Raw genomic sequence first — 8291 nt, 5'->3', positions numbered from 1 at the left:
AAGAGCCTAAGAAGAAGAAGAAAGCCTCATATTCTGGTTCTAAAAAATTTGAAGAAGATGGTGATGCATTCATCGTAGCTTTGGCAGCCCATGCATCTGATGATGTGTGGTTGGTTGACTCAGGTGCATCTTTTCACATGACCTCTCATCAAAATTGATTCTCAAGATATGAAGAGTTTGATGATGGAAAGGTGTACTTGGGTGATGATTCTCACCTAAAGATAGTTGGACACAGAAGGGTCACTATCAAATTTCCTGATGGATGAGTAAAGGGAATCAATGGAGTTATGCACATTCCAGGTTTGGCACGAAACCTATTATCTGTAAGTATGCTGAATGATGTAGGTTTGCAAGTTGTTTTTTCTAAAGATGGATGTAAGATGATGAGAGGAGTTATGGTGCTTGCTAAGGGTACTAGGAGAGGTACTTTGTTTCAGCTTGATGCATACATTTCTCAGTGTAATAGTTCTTCTGTTTCAAAGAAGAGAGCAGCTATCACTTCATCCCCACCATCTGAATGAGCAATAAAGAAGACTGTGGTTAGTGGTTCTGATGGTAGTGCAATAAGTGTACCTAAGGGTGCAAACACTTTGGAAGGAAATCTTCGTGCAGAAAAGACAATGTTGTGGCATATGAGATTTGGCCACATTGGTGAGAAGGGTCTCAGAACCTTGAAAAATAAGAATCTCGTTGAGGGGTTAAATGGTTGCAATCTCGAGTTTGACTTCTGTGAACACTGTGTCTACGGTAAACAAAATCGTGTTCATTTTTACTCTAGTTCTCACAAATCTTCTAATGTTTTGGATCTTATTCATTCTGATGTATTTGGTCCTGTAAAAGTTCCTTCAATCTCCAAGTCTGTATTTTTTGTATCTTTCATAAATGATTATAGTAGAAGGACATGGATTTATTTCCTTAAAATTAAGACACAAGTCTTTAGTCGATTCAAGGAATTTAAAGCCCTTGTAGAGAATCAGACTAGTAAGAAGATTAAGTGTGTGAGAATTGACAATGGTGGTGAGTTTTTCTCAGCAGAGTTTGAATAGTTCTATAAAGACCAAGGTATCGAGAGGCATAAGACAACTCCGTATACCCCACAACAAAATGGAGTTGCAGAGAGAATGAACAGGACACTGATGGAGAAGGCTAGGAGTATGCTTAGTGGAGCTAGTTTAGAACAAAGGTTTTGGGCTGAAGCTGTGGCCACTGCTTGCTATCTGGTTAACAGATCTCCTACATCAGCCCTTGTTGGTAAGACACCCATGGAGGTGTGGTCTGGTAAGAAGCCTTCAATTAGACATCTTCATGTTTTTGGTTGTGAAGCTTATGCACATGTTCCAAAGGAGGAAAGATCTAAGTTGGAAAATAAAGTTGTTAAATGTATTTTCATCAGATACAGTGCTGGTGTGAAAGGATACAAGCTTTGGGATCCTGTGACTAGTAAGGTGTTGTATAGTAGAAATGTTATTTTTAGAGAACTAACATATTCTCCTATTGTGCTACAACTAGATGAAAAAGAAGAGGAAAAAGATGTTGTTCAGTTGCCTCCTACCCCTGAGAAGACTGAACAGAGAGACCATGTTGGGTCTAATGATGAGGAGAGCTCTAGCAGCTCATATAGTTTAGAAGAAGAGGAAGAACAACCTCAACCTCAGCCCTTGAGGAGATCCACGAGAGAAAGAAAGCAACCAGAAAGGTTTGGTTATTCTATGTTAGATTCCAGTTGTTCTTTTTCTTTGATTACTAACACTGATGAGCCTAGATATGTGAAAGAGGCTTTGGGCATGGAAGATGCAGGTTCTTGGATTGAGGCTATGGATGATGAGATGGCTTCATTAGAGAAAAACAAAACATGGGACCTTGTACCTTTGCCTAAAGGGAGAAAATCTATTGGTTGTAAATGGGTGTTCAAGAAGAAATTTTGTGCAGATGGCAGTGTTGAAAGGTACAAAGCTAGATTGGTTCCAAAGGGGTATTCATAGGTAGAGGGAATAGATTATGGTGAAATATTCTCTCCTGTTGAAAATTTGACATCCATTAGATTTATGTTATCTCTTGCTGCATCATATGATTTAGAGATAGAATAGATGGACGTGAAGACAGCTTTCCTTCATGGTGATTTGGAGGAAGAGATTTATATGTCACAGTCTGAGCACTACATTGTTAAAGGTAAAGAATCCTTTGTTTGTAGATTAAAGAAATCTCTATATGGTTTGAAGCAATCTCCTAGGATGTGGTACCTTAAGTTTGATGCCTTTGTGTTGTCAATTGGATTTGTAAGATTGAAATCAGATCATTGTTTTTATTTCAGAGTTGAAAATGATCGCCTTCTTATTGTTGCATTATATGTTGATGATATGTTGTTGTTTGGGAAGGGTAAGGGTATGATTTCTGATTTTAAATCTCAGTTGTCAGTACAGTTTGAGATGAAAGATCTTGGGGCAGCTAGGTACATCTTGGGTATGGAAATCAGTAGAGACAGGTCTAACAAAAAACTTTGGTTGAGTCAAAGTAAGTATGTGAAGTCTATGTTGGACAGGTTTAGCATGGCGGATTGTAGACCACTATGTGTTCCTATTCCTGTGGGAACAAAGTTATCTGTAGATGATTGTCCAAAATCTCCTAGTGAGGTGGAGGACATGAGTAGAGTACCTTATGCTAGTGTAGTTGGCAGTCTTATGTATGTTATGGTCTATACTAGACCAGACATTGCCCAAGCAGTGGGAATCCTGAGTTAATTTATGGCTAATCTTGGATGGATACATTGGGATGCAATTAAGCGAGTATTTAGATATTTGAGGGGTACATCAGATTACTCCATATGTTATCATGGTAACTCTTCTGGATCTCTGCATTCAGTTTGTATTCATGGGTTTGTGGATTCAGATTGGGCAGGTGATATTAACTGCAGGAGATCCACCAGTGCTTATGTGTTCACTATGTTTGGTGGTGCCATCAATTGGATGAGCAAGCGACAACCTGTGGTTGCTTTGTCCACTATAGAAGCTGAGTACATGGTTGCTACTTATGCTTGTAAGGAAGCCATTTGGCTTAAGATATTGTGTTCTGATGTTGGTGTTGATGCAAAACAAATTACTATTTGATGTGACAGTCAGAGTGCTATTTTCCTTGCAAAGAATCCAACTTTCCATGCCAGAACGAAGCACATTGATGTGCAGTATCACTTTGTGAGAGATATGGTGGAAGATGGAAAGGTAAATTTGGAAAAGGTAGATACTATGAAGAATGTTGCAAATGCATTAACGAAACTAGTGGGCACTGAGAAGTTCAAATGGTGTTCGGAGTCTATGGACCTTTTGGCCTATAGCAGCTAGTTCCTGTTATGTTCCTATTGCTCTTACAAGGTGTTCGACAAGTGGGAGAATGTTAGGAATAAGGTGTCTCAACCTTGTATAATTCCTATTCTTATTATTTGTTTTGTAAATTGTATTTCTTGCAAATAATGTTGATGTGTCGATATCTTGAATTGTGTGTAAGGAGCTCATGGCTAAAACGGCTATGACAGATTCCTATGACACATAAGAGCTATGTTAGGAAGATTCAATGACAGGTGAAGACATGTGGCAACCAAGATATTTGAGTACTGTACACTCTACCCCAATAGTGGGGTTCGGGCATCGCCTCAAAAATTTTTTTGGGGTTCCTATTTTCTCAGAGAATGGTAAAACCCTAATATGATTTACCTTTAGGAGTAGCCCTAAAGTGAAGCGCATGTTATAAGCATTTTTAGGGTTGCGAAGAGAAGTGATGCGAAAAAGGGTGTATTGTTGGTACTACGAGTAGCTACTGGAGTCTTCTGTTGTTGATGTTGAACTTGCATTGCAAGTGTATTGTAACCTTGTGTTGAAGATAATACATTGTGCAGGTTCTGAAGGGGTAGGGTTGTTTTACCGAAAGGTTTTTCCCCACCAACAAATATTTGTGTTATGTGTTTCTTTCTTTGTCTATTTTCTGTATGCATGGTTGGCTGCAATATTGTTGTTTACATGATATTGAATCTGTAAGTGTAGAAGATTTTAATAGGATTTGCATCATACTTTCCTTATGATATTAGTGTAGGAAGCTATTTTTGCACCTGAGTTTCCTTACAATAACATGGTGGTTGAAGATCTAATGAATCAGTTTATTAATAAAACTTGTGATGAAGATGCACTGAAACTCCAAAAGTCTCTACTAATTTCCAAAATTAGAGGAGAAGAGGAGGTAAAGGAAGCCCTTGTTCCTATTAATGAAAGGGATTAACAAACCTAGAAGAGGTTATGAATGCACCACTAGGTTTTAGAAAAATTCAAAGTGACCCAAACTGTGCCTAGGTAGTAAAAAAAAAAGCTTGGAAATAACTGCAAGAGTACTGTTAGAAAGATGTAATCACAAGAAGCCAAACCAAGCTAACTGAAATTATACAATATGGGAATGGAAAGAGCCTTCCAAGGAGGCCATTATGTTAGAAAGTTTAGAATAACTGAGAGGAGAGGCAAGGGGTGGGGGCTAGGGGGGTGAATCAGTTACTTAAGGTCCATAAGTACCACATTAATCATTCATTATTTTTCTTATCCTATTGTAACTCGGTCTCTACTAAATACAAATTAACAAAATTACTAGTAGTTCACTATCCTATTATAACAGACTTTGTTGAATGTAAAATATGTAAATGTAAAACATCATAACATATTCAACACAAGTTTGACAGTAGGATTTTACATGGATACCCAATTTAGGAAAAACCACTAGCAATATGTTACCACCTTTTCACTCTTTCAAATTGAGGTTTGTTAGGAGACAACCCTATTAAAGGTTACAATACACACTATTAACTGTGACCTAGTTAGATGATTTAATCATCATGTTAGGAGTGGCCTTGTAAGAGGTCTTTGATGATTTCATTTAGAATGTCACCTTACTAAAGGATTTACACAGACTGTTAAGTCCTTCAATGAATTTTAGGTCAACCTTTGATTAAAAGGATTTTAATACAAATTTTTAACAATGATTAGAAAGAAAATGGTAGGGTTTTGATTTATATGATTTGCAACTCACTTTTGCAGATTCAGGTCACTGTTCGGCTCATGTGTTGATTTGTTGATAAGTCCCCCTTGTCAACTCTCTCTCTCTCTCTCTCTCTCTCTCTCTCTCTCTCTCTCTCTCTCTCTCTCTCTCTCTCTCTCTCTCTCTCAACTCACTTAAAAACCTTTCAAGTAGTGAATCTTCTGTGTCCAAAGAACTTAAGCATTCTGCTTAGATTCAGTTATCAACTTCAACAACCTTGTGCAAGCATTTTCTTTATCTTGTTGTGCTCTTACTCTCTCTCTCTCTCTCTCTCTCTCTCTCTCTCTCTCTCTCTCTCTCTCTCTCTCTCTCTCTCTCTCTCTCTTTCTTATTGAATCTTTGCCTACTTAGATAGTCAATTTTGGCTTTTTCATTTTTCATGATCATTATAGATCTTAGGGTTTATGATCTGGTTCATCAAGTTCATTCTATCTATCCATCTTCCTTCTTTTCTAGAAACTTCTCATTCATCAAATTTGATTTTAGATATAATAACTAATCTTCACCTTGAATTAAATAATCCAACTCATCAATCTTATCCTCGACATGATTTTCATATCCCAAGAAATCAACTGAGTTGGCTATAAATCATGATTCTTCTTACACATTCAAAATATTGTTACTTAGAAATTACTAAAACTTGGCACTCAATCATCACTTAATTGCTCAGTCACTATAGAGCTCTTCACTCGACATCGACTATTTTGCTCTCTGATAGTGATGCTTGATCAACACTAAATTTTGCTTGGCACTTATTGTGGTTTAGTTAACGTGCACTTATTGTGGCTCGGTTAACACACACTTATTGTGGCTTGGTTAACACTAGCATCACTCATCATTGCTTAGTCTTTTACTCTTTTGATTGGTTAAGATTTACATCAACAACATATCTTGACTTATATTGTAAAGACTTAAACATCAACATCATATAAACAAGTACTTTATCTCATCAAAGTCTAACTAATCAAATGTCCATTATAACTTCCTTTTCATAACTCAACCTTTCCTCTAGGTGCTTTTCTTATGAGAAATCATTTCAAGTCCTTTTCATCAATTAAAATAGATATGACATTTAGATCAAATAAAAAGATGTCTAATTTGTATATTTGACATCAATGACAAAACAACAATTGTTCCAATTGTAGTTTCCATCAATCTCCCTCTTTGGCATTGATGAAAACAACTCAAAACATCTTACAATATAGGAATACAATCTCCCTCTTTCATTACCATGAAATCCAAAATATTTCACTATCATGAGTGACCAACATACTTAGTTTTTTTTTATTCTCATCTTTCAAATTTTAGAAACTCCCTCTATCATTATGTGGCATTCTGCATATTCAAATCTCTCCCTCTATGGTATATCTCTATTTCTCTCTTTCATGATTCTTTTCCTCTGAGGTGTATCTCTCCCTCTCTATAATTCTCTCCCTCTATAGAAAATTTCTCCCACTTTGACAACAATTTCAAAAACACTTAGCATTCTTGGCTTCAATTACTTCATACATAGATGGATTATGTAGATATTTGTAAGTCTGTTGAATTTTGCTATCTATTTGTGACTGATCTGTTATGTTGGTCTTCATCTTGTACTAAACTGCACTGCCTTAGGTATATCCTAAAGTAGAACTGCTTGCATCAATGTGTAGGATATTATAATTAGAACATTTGATGAAATACACCTTTTCTTCTTAAGTTGCGTTGCTTAGGGGAATCACCCCTAATTTACCTCTAAGATATTCATGAGCATCTTTAAGTAAGGCTTTAGTGAATATGTCAATAGTTTTTTCTTTGGTGTGCACATATTCTAGCTTCTTTGCCTTTAACTAGTTCTCTTAAGTAGTGATACGTGATAGCAATCTTCTTGGTCATACTGTGCATTTCTAGATTCTTTGATATGTTGATAGCACTTATGTTATCACAATAGATAACCACTGGATCTGTAATTTTGTCTCTCATTCCTTTCAAAAATTACTTGATCCACATAATTTTTGAGCAGTTCATTGTAGCAACCACATATTCAACTTCAGCTATTGATTGGGAAATATAATTATGTTTCTTACTAGTCCATGAAACCAATCTCTTTCCTAGAAAGAATGCACCTCCACTAGTGATTTTTTTGTCATCAATATTTCATGCCCAACTAGAGCCATTAAATACCTTTAGTTCAAACCTATCACTTTTCTTGTAATACAATCTATAATCTTTTGTATCCTTTAGATATCTTAGTATCCCTTTCACTTTCATCATGTGATTCTTTTTAGGATTTGCTAAAAATCTAGCAACTATCCCAACTACTAATGCAATATCAGGTCTACTATGAATAACATATTACAATTTTCCAATCATTGATCTATATAGTATCTAGTTCACATCAGCAAATTTGTCATTTTTAGATCACTTATATCATGTAGACATAGGCGTGATCATTTCCTTGATTCTTCCATTCCAAAGCTCTTTAGTATCTCCTTGATATATTTGGACTAAGTAATAAAAATACCAAACTTTATTTGATATACTTGCAATCCAACAAAGAATTTGATTTCACCAAACATAGACATTTCAAATTCCTTCTTCATTTTGTCAAAAAATGATTTGCAAAGTTCTTTTCCTCTAAATATACAATTTCATGAACAAAAGTATTAGATAGCAGTTCTTCATTATCCTTATCAGTCTTCAAATAAGGTTACTACTATCATTTGTCCTTTCAAAACCAATCATGACCAAATAATTGTGAAGTCTTTCATATCATGCTCTTGGGGCTTGTTGTAATCAATAAAGATCTTTGTTTAGTTTACATACCATATTCTTCTTGTTTGGGTCCACAAATCATTTAGGTTGTTCTATGTACACTTTTTTGTCAAGTAAACAATTTAGAAATGCAAATTTAATAGTAGGATTTTATGTGGAAACCCAATTTGGAAAAAAAATACCAACAACATGTCACCACTTTTTCACTCTTTTGAAGTGAGCTCTGTTAGGAGGAAACCCTATTAAAGGTTACAATACACACTATTAAATATGACTTGGTTAGAGGATTTAATCGCCCTATTAAGAGTAGTCTTGTCAGGGGTCTTTAATCATTCCATTTAGAATGTCACCTTGCTAATGGATTTATGAAGAATGTTAAGTTCTTCAATGACTATTAGGTCAACCTTTGATTAAAATGATTTCAATACAAACTATTTACAATGATTAGAAAGAAAATTGTAGGTTTAGAT

Source organism: Cupressus sempervirens, chromosome 3, assembly GCF_028749045.1.
Source record: "Cupressus sempervirens isolate cs-2001-9-10 chromosome 3, ASM2874904v1, whole genome shotgun sequence".
Classification (NCBI taxonomy): Eukaryota; Viridiplantae; Streptophyta; class Pinopsida; order Cupressales; family Cupressaceae; genus Cupressus; species Cupressus sempervirens.
This window is presented reverse-complemented; position numbering follows the sequence as displayed.